The sequence below is a fragment of the Amblyomma maculatum genome, chromosome 4 (genome assembly GCF_055883805.1).
Source record: "Amblyomma maculatum isolate TAMU_Amacu chromosome 4, ASM5588380v1, whole genome shotgun sequence".
Classification (NCBI taxonomy): domain Eukaryota; kingdom Metazoa; phylum Arthropoda; class Arachnida; order Ixodida; family Ixodidae; genus Amblyomma; species Amblyomma maculatum.
This window is the reverse complement of record NC_139347.1, coordinates 69,988,147-70,004,083: the sequence shown is the minus strand read 5'-3', so window position 1 is coordinate 70,004,083 and position 15,937 is coordinate 69,988,147.

Genomic DNA, 15,937 nt, shown 5'->3' with positions numbered 1-15,937 from the left:
GCCCCAGCATTGCTCAAGCAAAGAATGATAGAACTATTGGAAGGAGGTAGTGAAGTAAAAATGCTGAAGGATGAAAAGGCTACCCTTCAGTGCCATCTACGTTTCCTGAAGGCACTACTGACCACTGCTCAGGAATTTATCAGCACAGGCATAGGATCAAAAAGGGATATGCACAAGATAGCAGAAATGTCATGGCCATTAATCTGAGCTCCAAATTAGTGGCATTGCTTGAGTGCATTCAAGTGGTAAATGTGACATTTGAATCTGTCAAGTCAGAATAGGCAAATGCGTTAGGTCACAAGGTCACACTAGGTGTTCAGTTATAAAGCACACCAGCAAGCATTTTGTTTGCTGCTAGTCTGCTCCAAGTTGTTGGCCGTTGTCTTGTCAGAAATGAGTGCGAATTTGGAGAGGCATTGAACTTGCATAAAAAGGAAGAGCTCATCTTTTTCTGTCAGAAAGAAAAAAACAATTGCTACAATTATCAGAGGCATTTGACCTTAGGAACCTGCTCCAAAACATAATTCAAATGCTGCAAAACTCTTGTCTCGCTGCTCCCAAAGCTGCTCCAAAATGTTTGAGCCTGCTTCCACCCCTGACCTATGTATCAGACCCATGGATGACTGTCTTTAGTGGTAATGGCACATACCCACGGCGGGGAATAGGCCATGGTATATAGCAAGTACAAAAGGTTCATGGACAAGCAATTCGGTATTTTGATAATTACAAATCTTAAACTAGAATTTCATGAAAAAAAATAAAGGAAAAGAAAAGGCAGTGAATTCTCATTGTAGCAATCTACCTGGTGTGATTATATAGTTGTGAACAGAATTGCACACGGGTTGTAGGGTATATCCCTTGGCACTTGCCCCGAAGGAGAGGAGAATAAACACAAATAGCATGCCTGAGTAATCACCATTTGAACAATCTAACAGTCACTAACAGTGTTTCACAAGGAAGCCTGCTTTGGCCACTGTTGTTGAAAGTGTTCATCAAAGACATTGCCCACATCGACATATCCATTAAATTTGTCGTACATATATAGGGTGGATCTGGTACATATGATATGGGCATGTCCAGAAATCTAAAATATAAATCGAGAGACAAAAAATAATTTTGGGAAACTACTGTCGAGCTCACGCCCTGAAACTCTGCTAGGTCTAATCCGACTAGCTGACGTCGCCCATGTCCAAGGACTCCAGGCCGTCATCTTTGCAGATAAGTTGCCACCTACCTTGCACCTGTTAGATATTTATTAGTTTTGCCACCACCACATGCAGATGACTGTTCTATTATGACGAGCACAGATGCAGACACGTTGACAAAGCAAAGCAAAGCCTTCCTGTTAACATTATTGTTGTGGTTTCAATCAAACAAACTTAATATAAATTGTTCAAAGACAACGCTAATTATTTTCCCAGAAAAAAAAAATTTTTTTTAATCGTGCTGTCAGCAATGAGAGCCGAAACATTACAATTGTAGGCTCGCAGAGAATACTAAGTGTCACGTTCAACAGCAATCTACACTGGGACTTGCCTGTTGCTGGCATATGCAAAATATTTTCCATGGTATTTGATGTTATTTTATGTCAGTGAACGCTCCTTCTGATGCACATTGAAAACAAATTGAATCATTTTTTCACATCAACTAATGCATTAAGACCACAGTGGCGGGTGGAGTAAACAATAATATAATTTTGCCATCCTTTTCTTGAGGATAAATAAAATTCACCAAATGGGTAATTGCGGTAGAAATGTCTCTATAAAATATTACTTCTGAGCTTTTGTGTTGATTATGCACATGCACAGCAGCATGCTGCAATGACCTAAGAGCTGGAAATGCATCACGCGTCCAGGCAAACATCACACAAAAGTGTGAAGCCGCAAAAAGAAAACGCATGTGGTAACTTCCCACGCTTTGCCCGATGATGAATACATTCTGGAGAGGGGTGCCTGATGGCACACCACACAGGAAGATATGGTGGCTGTTTGGGAGAAGGGACATGGCCATAAAACCATTACACTGATCCATTAGGAGTTGAGTTCCACAGATGCTGTTTTGATCCGCTGTATGTGGCATCAGACATGCCCTGTGTTTTTCTGGCAGACAGACTCCTTGTTCGACTATTGCAACGCTATCGAAGTGAAAAGGGAAGTTTCTATGTCTCCTCGCCTGTTCCCAAGGTATGACTGCAGGAACATTGCTTACCAATACCTTTTGATTGACTGGCTGATTGACCCGGAGAGATGTGCCGTGTTTTATTGGCCAAAGTTCTGTAATAGGGCTGGATTGATTGTTTAAAGATTTCTTGTGGAGTAAAAAAAAAAAAAAAAACAATAGCCCTGGACAAGAGGCTCAATAGTCTATCATTGCTATGAACTTGCTTTTGACCTTTTGCTGTTAAGACCTTTGAAGTATGTACATAAGTCTGCAGAAGTGCAATCAAATTTCATTGCTTTTGTTCTCTCATCTTCGAAACGTCATTCTTCTCTCAAACCAAAGACTCAGTCATGCCACCAAATGGAGTGTAGGTTCAAAACAGTGAGACAAGCATAACAATACACAAAGCATTGCGATGGTCTCGTGAGTGTGCACCATGAACATGAAAATTTGTGAATAATTTGTTCTCCTACTCATTTATTTAATTTATCGCTGCTTTCATAGACCATTGCATTTTGTGTAATGCACTGTTGCTGCTGCTGGTCCGTGCATAGTTTTGGCATGAATGCAAAAGCTAACAACTAGGTTCTAGTGCAGTTGTACTAAGCAGTCTTGAGTTTTAAACTATAGTAAGTTGTTAAGGCATTGAGATAAATAAAACTTTTTACAAATTGGTGCTGCTCAAAATAACGTAAATATGTCCTCACCCCTCAGGGGCACTGACTTGTAGGCTTGGTGTTGACGGCAGCGGCTCCACACTGTGCAGACTTGTGGCTGTGCCATGGAAGCAAGCAAACAAATTAAAGAAATAATTATTTCTGCAGCCATGAGATCTTGGGCTGTTTTCCGGTGCATAACAACATGCACGAGCTTACTTTAGCACTCTGGCTACACCTTGTACACTGCAGTAAGAGAATCAAGACTGAACATTGCAGTGCTTTGTAAATAGCTGTAACATGTTCAACAAGAACATTGAAGAAAGTAATATAAGAAGTGTTGTCGCTTACTATTCCCGGGAGTTGTCATGATTGCTTTCATCATCATGAGTCTCTCTGGGCACCATGTCATTCAGGCACTTGCAGGCTCATTTCATCTGAAAGGGAATAACCATATGAGACACAGATGATTGGTAATTAACTTGCCAACATAATACAGGATCTAACTGTGCAGCTGAAAGTTGTGCCAGGACACTAGAACAGTGCCACGACGCAGACACTGTTGCCTTCATTCAATGCAATGGTCCTTAACAAGGATCCTTTTTTAATTGTCAGGTGTTTTTATAACACAATGAGCAAACCAGTTCAGCCTCTGCGACTTGTAAATGCTAATAGGACTTCCAGTGCCTGAATGTTTTGTCCAACAGCATAAAATATTGGTGCACTTCATTTCACGTGCTGACACAGGGACACAAGTTCACAAGCTTGGAGCAAAAAAAAAAAAAATATTAAATGACCTCTTGCAATATTTGGCTTTCGCACTGCATTCAGCATGTGCTATTAGCTAATGGTGCCAGAAGATAAAGTAAATCATCTTGCAAACAATTTTCATTTATTGTGGCTCCTGGTGGCTGTGCACATTTACATGCACATGTAAACAAAAGCAGCTACACGACGTGTATTATATTATGCCACTCGAGTCATGCTTAGCAAAAATGCTGAAATATCATGTATCTAATTCGCACAACATAAGTGGCTTTTGACTTTGCGCTGCTATTCCCCAGCAATCGACTAGGTGGTGTTCAGACGGGCGGGCCGTATGTATCGTGGGAAAGCATCATCCACCACCACTCCTACTCGGAGCGCACGCGATCGGCAGGCGCCGAGTCACTGCCATTCCGAGCTACTCGAAAGTGCCGTTTTCGTCACATATGATAACTAATTGTTCCGCTCGGACAGTCCGCTGTCCAGTCCGGTCGTCTGAACAGAGAAGGTAGTGGGTAGTGACTTACCAGAATCATTTTTTTTTTCTGACGCTGGATGGCTTGCAAAGGCCTTCGCGAACGCCTTCATTGCGCAGCGGAGCGAGCGCTCGTTCGCCGTCGGCGGATCCCTAGAAATCGTTGCAACTTCTTTCGACGGCGCCTTCTCCCTGCGCTGTACAGTGTATGTACAGGATGGTGGCGATCTCGAGCTACTTGCGGGTCGTCCGCCGCACTGAAACGCTTGCGCATGATGTTTTCTTGGCACGGCCGGGGCAAGGGTATTACAGCATTTGATGACGCTAATGTGAAAACGGAAGAACTATGTGGGCCGTTGCGCACAGCAGCACTCTACAAGCACTCGTAGCACCATCCCATCGGCGCTTGGCTTAGCTTGGCGGCTTGGCTCCATGGCTGCTGAAATCTCGTGAGATCTCGCGAGATTAAGGCAAGCTGGACGTCACGCGGCATACGTCTCCGGAGTACGTCTCCAGCGCCTGTACGTATCGGCAGTTTTCACGCATGCGCAGTAGGCGTCCGATACGTCTACGTCTGTACGTCTCCGGGAGACGTAATACGTCTCCGGTAAGCTAAATCTCTCTAGTATTGCGGCAGAGCGCTATGCGAAAGAGCTCACGAGTTCCAACTGGCACATGCTCTGCACAAGGCTGCAGGGAACCCTCGGCACAGCCAAGACGTGGTTGCTCCTCCGAGGCCTTATCGACCCATCCAAGACCAAAGAGGAAACCTCTAAAGCGGTTGCCAAGCTCCTCCATAAGGAAGCGAAAGACAGCACTGCACTGCTGTATGCCCTGGAGGCGCGCTATATATACTGACGGGTCCCAGACTGCAGTATAGGGACTACCCCCCTCAAAATGTCTATTCACCCCTGGACGACGACATCACGGAATTAGAGGTTCGAGCAGTACTCGTGAGCCTGAGAAGGAGCACTGCCCACTGGGGTGGACGGTATTACTTATAAAATGCTCCAGAACCTTTACGACGAATCAACAACTCCTTGACCAGTTATAGTGACGTATAGGACCGGTACACTTCCGCAAGAATGACGTAATGCTGACATGAATTTAATTCCAAGACCAGGCAAGCAGCTCTCCCTCCAGAATCTTCGACCCATATCCCTGACGTCGTGTGTTGGGAAACTGATGGAGCATGTGGTGCTCAGCTGCCTGCACCCACACTTGGAAACCAACATCTTCTTCCCTGACATCATGCTCGGGTTCCGGCCGCATCTCTCTACTCAAGATGTTCACTTTCAGCTTAAAGAGGAAGTGATAGATCATCCCAGCAGGACCCAAGCCCGTGCTGTCCTGGCCTTAGACCTGAAGGGGGCCTTTAACAACGTGTCGCACGATGCCATCCTGGCGGGTCTAGCGAGGCCACATTGTGGTCAACGAACTTATGATTACGTGAGGGCTTTCCTCATAGATCGAACTGCTACCCTGGGTATTGAAGACGTACGCTTTGAACCGGTACGTCTCACTGCGTGAGGCACCCCACAGGGTTCAGTGTTGTCGCTCTTGTTCAACGTGGCGATGGCAGGACTTCCTCCGCTACTGTCAAGAATTATTGATCTGTATCATGCGCTCTATGCAGACGACATCACGTTATGGATCACAAAAGACTCTGGCGGTCGCATCCAAAACAGCGGGCTTACCTGCGCGCCTGAGAAGTCAGAACTGCTTGTGATTCGTGCGCGAGCGAGGACCCAAGTAGTCGACCGGGAAATCGACTTTCATCTCGAAGGAATTTCTATTCCTAGAGTCGGTCGACTAAGGATGCTGGGCCTGTACCTGCAGTGCAACGGCAGAGCGACCTACACTATACAGCTGTTGAAGGAGCGATCGCGCGGGTGGCGCACTTGATCCGCAGTATTTCCAACAGACGCGGGGGCTCAAGGAAAGCGATGCCATGCGAATCGTGCAGGCGTTGTTAATCAGCCGTATGACGTTTCGCGCTCCTTATCACAAGTTCAATCGAACTGAACTCAATCATCTGAATATCGTTCTGCGATCGGCGGTAAAGACAGCCTTCGGACTACGCCCATACACCTGGGCGCATCGCCTGCTTCTGCTTGGCTTCCAGAACACCGCAGAAGAGCTGACAGAAGCCCAAAGGACTGGACAGCTCACGCGCCTTCGAGACACTAGAGTGGGCCGAACTGTACTGCGTTGACTAGGCTACCAGGAGCCGACAATACCGCTGCAACAGAGGTACCACTCCTTCTTGCCCAAACTGGCAGCTAAGATCAGGGTCGTGCCAGTCCTGAAGAATATGCACCCCGAACTCCACACATGTCGTAGGATCGCTAGAGTCAAGGCACTCCTGCGCCAGCACAGAGGTGTGTTCAAACTGTTTTATGTGTCGACGCGGCGAAATATCCACCGGGCACAGATGCTATGGAACTAGCTGTTAAGGACGCCAACGGCTCAATTAAGATTACGGGCTGCGTTCGTGGTAGGAACTCGAGCATGACGGCTGAGGAGACCGCCATAGCGGCTGCACTCGCCTTCGTACACCACATGGACACACGTGACAAACATCAACACAGTCCGACATATACAATAATCACAGGCTCACAAGCTTCGTGTTGCGCCTTCACGAAGAATACATTATCTTTGGAGGCTTCACGCGTGCTCTTACCTATACACTATGATGCATTTCCGATTGTTAAAATCATTTGGACTCCTGGTCACTCCTCCCTTCCTGGCAACGAGAGTGCGCACGCGCTCGCCCGAACAGCGCAACCTTCCGGGCGCTGTCGACGGAAGCGGAAGGTGAAGTAGACAGAGACGACGGCAGCACAGTTTTACAGTCTTACGCCACATTACGCTATATTACCGTGCACAAAGAAAAACATGCACTGCCACCGCCGCACCCAGCACTCACCAAGGCCGAAGCTGTGGCATGGCGACAACTGCAGACTCACGCGTATACAAATCTGTACCACAAACATTTATTCTTTCCCACCCGCTACGCAGAAAAATACCCCGCCAGCACCGACCTACACTATATCATTCTGTTTGGGCCTGCCCAACACCACCCGGTGGCATTCCACCTAACTCACCCCCCCCCCCCCCCCCCCCCTCTCCTCTTCGGAAGATGCCTTGTCCCGCACGGAGCTGACCGAACAATGCCGGCTAATCGATCGGGCTGAGATAATTACAATGACCCATGGAATTATGGACTGAGACGCATTTATTCCTTCCTGAGACCGTTTCATTAGCACCAACCCGCAAGACCAGTGACAGTTGTTCTGGCGGTCCTGCAAGATTGAGGCGGCACATGGGGCCCTGGGCTGAGGGCTCCACTCAGTTAGATAAGGAAATATAGAATAAAAGTTTTGCCTGCTCCTCCTCTTATTAAAAAGGGGAAATAAGCTAGGGACAATAAAAAGCCATGTGAATAGGACAGTTCAGCATTATTCTTGAAAAGACCGATTCTCTGGCTCTTTCTAATTACACCAAATTTGAGAAAACGTTTCTAACATTTTCCGACGGGCGATTGAACCTCTGACACCCACAACGATTGGAAGTCAATGGTAGCAGTGTCTAGCGTTTAGGACCACTTCACAATGTCCTTATGAGAACGAAAGAGAATCCCCACCCCTTCATTTTTTGGAGCGCAGCTCTTATGCGCGTTCGGTGGTTGAGCCGCGTCGCTATTGTCGGTACAACTGAGCGAAGGAGAGTCACGAGCCGAAGAGCGCTCGTGGCTCTTCGTTCTTCTTTTCGGAGAAATTCTTTTTGGCAAGTGAGAAAAATGAGCAGGGCTTTGGTCGCGTCGCCGTTGTAGTCGGTGTAACCGAGCTTTTCGAAAAGGGAGTCACGAGACAAAGAGAATTTCAGAAGAAGAAAAGAAGAGCCACGAGTTCTGCGCAACTCGCTCATGGTTTTTTCTTTTCTTCTTCTGAGAAATTATTCCCTTTGGCTCGCGAGAAATCTAAAGAGTGCTCTGGGGTGACTGCAGGTACGTACATTCAAACATATCTTCAATTCTCTGCCTCAGTATATCGAAATAGCAGCGTACACATTTCGCAATAGGGAGCATTGCAGATGTCCTTAGAATATTATTCCTGTAAGCATTTGTGAGATTTTCTCGGGACTCATATTTTTATTGTACTCTGCAGCTTTACGGTGATCGGCATTTTCTGATAGCGAGGTGGTATAACTTGTTGGCATTGACAAACTTAAGTTTGTCATTAACGTCCTTTTATACCTGCCAAAGTCAGATGAGAGTATCTGTGAATTCACGTAACTAGTGTATAATAACAAAAGATGGCACTAAAATAAGATACACATTGGCTAAGAAGTCAGGGTATAGCGTTACATACTGAGAGCAAATAATTTTGAAACAAAAATACAAGCTAGATATTCATGCACTGAGTGCATTCCCAGGCTATTTTGAAAACAAACGTTCTAACAGTTTTTTTAAATGGCTATAAGTCGTGTTAAGGTGGAACCGTCGTTTGTTCTATGGTTTGCTATCACTATTTAATCTAGCAGAGATAAAACGAATGTCGTATCTCTGCTAAATCGGGCGTATATTCGTGTGGCCATCTTCCACAGGTGTAGAATCTTTCGTGTCTTTTCGACGAGAATCCAACAACAGTTCAATGTTTAATTTTTTTTTTTACGAATTTTAATCAATTCCGTTCATTTCATTCATATAAACTCTTTCATCATGTTAGCGGGCACCTATTTTCACTCATTAAAGCGAAGTTACATTTTATGCGTTCTTTCTTTCTCGGAATGTTGGAAGCTATCTTAATACTCAATTTTTGCCTGTTGTTGGCGGTTATCTCAAAACCAAGACATTCACTTCTAGGGGAATGTATTTTGCCCACAGTAGTTTCCCGGCAGTGGTTGGTTGCCTCTCATAGAATTTATTTTGCCTACAGTAGTTAACACGTGAGCATACTAGAGTTGGACCGCTTCTGCACAGCACATTCTCCCCGTTCTCCAGCCTCACCTAGCACGAGAAGTCTCTGTGTTCTAGATTCAATCGGCAAATGAGATGAAATTTGCAGTGTCTATCGCAGCGATGTAAATCAAATCCTAGCAAAAAAAAGAGCAGTTTTGGCTTGCCTGTTGTGCTATTGCGTGCCACCTAAATGTCACAATAGGCAAGACATTCTTCGCTCTATCAAAGCCACCTATTACATGCTTCATCAAACTCGGCTGCATCAAAAATCATAGCCAAACGCACTGCTAAGACGGCTGACGGCAGCAGTCTTTGAGCGCGCAGTGAAGCGACTGTAACCTCGCCTGGGCGGTGCAGGTTGCTTAAACTTCCCCTTGCCCCGGCTGCCTTCAATATTACCCCGTAACCCAACAGGGCCAATAAAACGACATATTTTCAGTTTCACGTCCCACTGAGTGCCATCAATATCGTATGATGAAAGAGGAAGATATTCTAATCGTGTCCATTGCGTGCCAGAATTTGTGTTCCGTTCCGAAACCGGAGAGGTTGCGGTTAAAGAACAACGAATGAATAGCATAGAGCTGTTACAGCTATCGGTCTCGAAACGCTGCTGCTCCCGCTACCAAGCCGTTCCCAGTTACGTCATAATAATGCAATGACGTGTCAATAACGTCGTTTCCCGATTGTCTTCGAACACGTTTTCGAGCGTTAGATTTTTTTCTCATTTTTATCGCTTAACGCGAACAGCACGTGCCTGCCTGACAGCCGTACTCGCTTACACTCACTGTCAGGCTAGCATGCGCGGACGCTTACGCGCTCTATTCGAATGCGAAAGCTGCCCTAGGTCATTCCCGGATCTGGTCGCCTTGTACGTGACGCGCCATTCGCGCGGCCTCTGTGGCGGCCCAAACCGCACAGGGTCGTCCCGACCGAATCGTCGGCGCAGGAGCGTACGAATGGGAATGGATATATGATGAGCAACGTGATGATTGTATGAATCAGGTAGCGATGAGCCGGAGGTGACGGGAGGAGTAGGAAGAGAAGTTCGATCGCGACGGGTGAGACGTGCAAACGGGCTAAAAGATGTATTCAAGCCGTCTTGTACGCCACATCCACGTTACGCTCTGTCCCTGAGCGTCCCTTTGTGCCCAGAAGATTTCTCGATGTTTCTGGAATCAGTGCTTTTGTGTTGACCGTGCTGTCTCTAGAGGATACTGCGTTTGTCTCCTCCGTTCCCGAGCACGCCTTGCCGCCCCAGCTAAGAAGGACAAAGTGCAGGAGGAGGCGTAGTCCCGACGACCTTCATGTGGCGGATGTGCATGATTGCAATTATCTGTTTGTGTCCTCGTCGTTTCGGTAGAGTCAGGTATGCCTGTTAGGGCTGGGGCGAAAGCAACATTTTGTTTTGATCGGCCCAGTTAATTCAACCTCCTTGTTTCGAAACACCTTAACGCTCCCAAAGATCTTTTCGATCACACCCAGAAGGCTGTTGAGTGGTAACGGCAAGCGTTCAGCGAGAAATTTGTATAGAAGTGTATCTAGTATCATAATATTTCGTGATAATGTGTGCGAGGGGGCGTACGCGGGTTTGTGTGTGTGTGTGTGTGTGTGTGTGTGTGTGTGTGTGTGTGTGTGTGTGTGTGTGTGTGTGTGTGTGTGTGTGTGTGTGTGTGTGTGTGTGTGTGTGTGCGTGCGTGCGTGCGTGCGTGCGTGCGTGCGTGCGTGTGTGTGTGTGTGTGTGTGTGTGTGTGTGTGTGTGTGTGTGTGTGTGTGTGTGTGTGTGTGTGTGTGTGTGTGTGTGTGTGTGTGTGTGTGTGTGTGTGTGTGTGTGTGTGTGTGTGTGTGTGTGTGTGTGTGTGTGTGTGTGTGTGTGTGTGTGCGTGCGTGCGTGCGTGCGTGCGCGCGTGTACGCCTGAAAATGAAGTCCTCTCTCTTTTTCATGCCCTTAAGTATGACACCTGTCTGCAGGACTGCCCATAACACCTTAATATTCATGGGATTATGACGTGTTGTTTTGCTCACCCTCTTCTTCGCCTCCCATTCTTTTCACACACCTTTTCGTGACTTGTGAAAATATTTTTTGCTACGGTCATTAGTTTCAATGTTGAATAGGACGTGCGTATTCAATTTTCTGCTGATTCCCTGTTCTTTTTCCAGGCTGGGCTAAAACGTTTTTCTTCATAGAACTAAGCTTTAATTTTTTTTTTTGAGACGAGAATTACCACAGGTGTTGCTTTCACATTTCCCAATTTGCGCCTAGTCCTCTGTCATGGGTACATTTTTCATAACTTCTAATTTTATCCGTAAGGAATGATTCTTACGTCTGAACATTCATTGCTGATAGAAAAAGCAAATCTGCTCACAAGCTCATGTCTCGGGAGAAAGGCATGGGGAACGGACGAGTAATCTAACCCTCACTCTGGATGAGCGGTTGTTCGCACATATGTCGAATAGAAATCGAGCGTTGCATTTAAAGTAAACGTCTGAACTCTGACATTTTCTTGTTTTACAATACAGGGATTTCAAATTCACGGCACCCTGTTGGTGATCCTGGGTTAAAATGCATTAAAAGGGCATAGCGAACAGTACGCAAAGGAAAATGTAGGGCCGCCTACAAAGAATGACTAAAAATAGAAAAAGGTAAATAATCTCGCTTATTTATTATTTTCGCGAACCCAGCGTTAATTTTCCTGCCAAATATTTCACTAACCTTCGGAAGTATTGTCGGGTTACGCGTATGTTGCGCGTACGTTGCAGATAAGCTTGTTAAACTTCAGATATTTATTGCCCCCCCCCCCCCCCCCCCACACACACACACAAAAAAAAATGAAGGCCATTTTTGCTGGACCGCAGCGTACGCTCAAGGCAAACATATTATTCTGCTGAAAAAGAATTCCTGTCAGTGTCAGGGCAAGCTAAGCTTTCGTTTTTCACAAATCTTACCTTCAATGGAACACACCGACCCTCACGACTTATAGTTATCTATTAACTCCACACACTCCAAGCCTGTAACATTACATGACGAGGAAAGCAATCCTATTGCGAATCAAGAATCTAGCCATGTCTGATTTTTTTCTGTTCTTGTTTCACCCAGCAACCTTGCTGGAAATTACCGGAATTCTCAGCTATCAATCACCCAGTTAGGCCAGGCACTGTTTAACGCTCATGACGTCAAGAAGTCAACCTAAGCATTAAAACTTACATCCTCATCTAGTATGGACGACGCCATTTAAAGTGCTAAAATATACTAAGAACATTGTGAACGTCATATTGTGTTTGCTTTCAGTAGCACATTTAAACCGATGTTTTTCTTCAGGGTTATAAAGTTCGTAAGACCTTTACAGTCCGCTCCCGCCCTCTTCTCCCCATCAAAAACGTCCATCTCATTCATGTAAAAACTGCCGCTCCATCTGCCTCACTGCCGTCCGTTGGAAAATAATGTAGCACGTTGTCTATTCTCGCATTCTCGAATTCCTTCTCTCTGCTCAACTTATTCATTCTAAACAAGATGGCTTCTTAAGCGGACTTGCATATGATTTTCCAACTGACCCTTTTTTATTACCGACTTAAGCTCTGACATTTACCTAAACATTTCTACGGATTATTTTCTACTGAGTGGTTAGGGCGTTCGACATCTGTGCCCAAGGACGCGGTAGCGATTCCCAGCCGCGGCGGCCGCTTTTACGGTGAGGCGAAAAGCAAGGCGTTCGTGTGCTGTGCGATGTCAGTGCACGTTAAAAAACCCCGGGTGGTCGAAATTTCTGGAACTCTCCACTACGGCGTCTCTCATATCCTGAGTTACTTTGGGACGTTAAAACCTTCCAAATAAGCCAACCAGACACTCGTTTCCTTGACTTCGAATAAGCTTTTGATAAGATGTCGCATGAAAGGCCACTACTAAAGCTTTCATGCCTAAATCTTAATCATTTAAGACTGAAATAACTTTGCAGCCTTTTATACAACGCCGCGCAATTTCTCTGTGTTAATAAGTTTCCTTCCTCTCGTTGTCCTGTCACTACACGTGTTCCCGAAGTCACAGTCCTTGGGTCCTTGCCTTTTCTTGTTTGCATTAACGAATTTCCTTCCGGTATTTACGGAGACTTTGTTATTTACGGCCCCTGTACTTACAGCCCTGCCGTTGACATTCCTCAACAAGACATAATTTTCAGTCTAATTAAAACTTTTTCGAAACAACAGTTAATATTTATAATATTGTGACATTTCACCTCTGCCTACAGATCATACAACTGCCGTCCCTGCCAACACCCCCTCGTCGTCCACATCGCGCCCTGATCCGCTTAACAGCATGATATCAGCTGATCTGCAACCTGAATTCGCCGCTGATTTACACAAGCTTTTGTTTACTTACAGTGACCTTTTTGACTTCGGCACCCGCCCATTGGGTCAAACGACAGTTGTAACCCACCGAATTGACACCGGGGACGCCAGTCCTATCCACAGGCGGCCCTATCGTGTTTCGCTTGCCGAGCGACGCGTCATTCAAACGGAGGTCGAAAAGATGTTAACGAACGACATAATCGAGCCTTCCAGTAGCCCCTGGGCATCCCCTGTCGTGTTGGTCAAGAAGAAGGATAACAGTTGGAGATTCTGCGTTGACTACCGTCATTTGAATAAGATAACCAAAAAAGATGTATATCCTCTTCCGCGCATCGACGACGCGCTTGATAGTTTGCACGGAGCCAGCTACTTTTCATCCATCGACCTTCGTTCCGGCTACTAGCAGATTTCTGTCGACGAGAGAGACCGTGAAAAGACAGCGTTCATCACCCCTGACGGCCTCTATCAATTTAAAGTCATGCCTTTTGGCCTATGTAACGCCCCTGCAACTTTCGAACGGATGATGGACTCATTGCTGCGTGGCTTCAAGTGGACGACTTGCCTTTGTTGCTTAGACGACGTCATTGTTTTCTCGTCCACTTTTGACAGTCACCTCTCTCGCCTTTCTACCATTCTCGAGCTATTCCGCCGCGCCGGCCTTCAACTCAACTCAAAGAAATGCAGTTTCGGCCATCGGGAAATCAAAGTGCTTGGTCACTTGGTTAATGCTTCCGGTGTTCAGCCTGACCCTGACAAGATACGTGCCGTCAGAGATTTTCCCACTCCGCGTTCATCCAGCGATGTCCGAAGCTTCATTGGCCTATGTTCCTATTTCCGACGATTCGTCCCGAACTTCGCAGTCCTTGCTCGTCCGCTCACCCAACTCCTCAAGAAAGACGTTTCATTCTATTGGGGGCCAGAACAAGTTGCAGCTTTCTCAGAGCTTATTGCTGCTCTAACTACTCCACCAGTCTTGGCCCACTTCAACCCTTCCGCCAATACTGAACTCCGTACCGACGCAAGTGGCCATGGAATAGGAGCTATTCTCGCTCAGCAACAACACGGCCGTACAAGGGTGATTGCGTATGCCAGCCGCCTCCTCTCAACAGCCGAACAAAATTATTCTATTACAGAGCGAGAGTGTCTGGCGCTTGTCTGGGCTATTACGAAATTCCGCCCTTATTTGTTTGGCCGCCATTTTACTGTGATAACAGACCATCATGCCTTGTGCTGGCTTTCCTCTCTCAAAGATCCTACTGGCCGTTTGGGGCGCTGGGCGCTACGATTACAAGAATACACCTTTTCCGTCGTCTACAAGTCCGGCCGGCTTCACCAAGATGCAGACTGTTTGTCATGTCATCCCGTCGACTCCCCTAGTCCTACAGACTCTGACGATGATGCATATGTCTTATCTGTATCCGCCTTTGCCAACATTGCCAAGGAACAGCACCTAGATCCTTCTCTGCATTCCATTATCCTCCGTCTTACCGCCGACCACCCTGACCCATCTCTCGCCTTATTTGTGCTCCACGAGAACACCCTATACCGACGTAATATGCGACCAGATGGCACAGACCTCTTGCTCGTCGTTCCACAACACCTGCGTTCCACCATCCTTGAACAGTTCCATGATGCTCCCACGGCTGGCCACTTGGGTGTTTCTCGCACATACGACAGCCTGCGCCGACGTTTCTACTGGCCGGGGCTCTACCACTCTGTCCAGCACTACATTGCCGCGTGTGAACTGTGTCAGCGTCGGAAGAAGCCCACAATTTTGCCTTCAGGTCATATGCAGCCGATACCCATACCAACTGACCCATTTTCCCGTAAGGCGTTGACCTCCTTGGCCCCTTTCCAGTTTCCACCTCGGGGAACAAATGGATCGCCGTCGCCACCAATTACGCTACTCGGTACGCTATTACCCGAGCCATCCCGACCAGCTGCGCCACAGACGTCGCAGACTTCCTTCTAGAAAATGTAATTCTTCATCATGGTGCTCCTCGCGAACTACTAACTGACCGTGGCCGCTGTTTCCTGTCGCGAGTGGTTGACGAAATTCTCCGTTCGTGTTCCGTCCGCCACAAATTCACCACCGCATATCACCCCCAGACCAACGGCCTCACGGAACGTCTAAACCGTACCCTCACAGACATGCTGGCCATGTATGTGTCTGACGACCATCGAGATTGAGACGTTCATCTCCCCTTTGTCACATTCGCCTACAATTCATCTGTCCATTCTACCGCTGGATACTCCCCATTTTATTTATTATTTGGCCGACACCCGTTACTACCCTTCGACACCTTTCTACCCGCGGCAGACGCCACCAGTACTTACACCAGTGATGTCGTCACCCGCGCTCATGATGCCCGCCGGATAACTCATGCCAGGCTCTCTGCATCCCAAGACTCTCAAAAGATCCGGTACGACAGCCGCCACCATGATGTCCACTACACTCCTGGATCTCTCGTTTTGCTGTGGCTCCCGTGCCGTCGAGTGGGCTTGTGTGAAAAACTTTTGCCCCGTTACACTGGCCCTTACCGTGTTTTGCGCCCCGTGACCGACGTCACCTACGAAGTT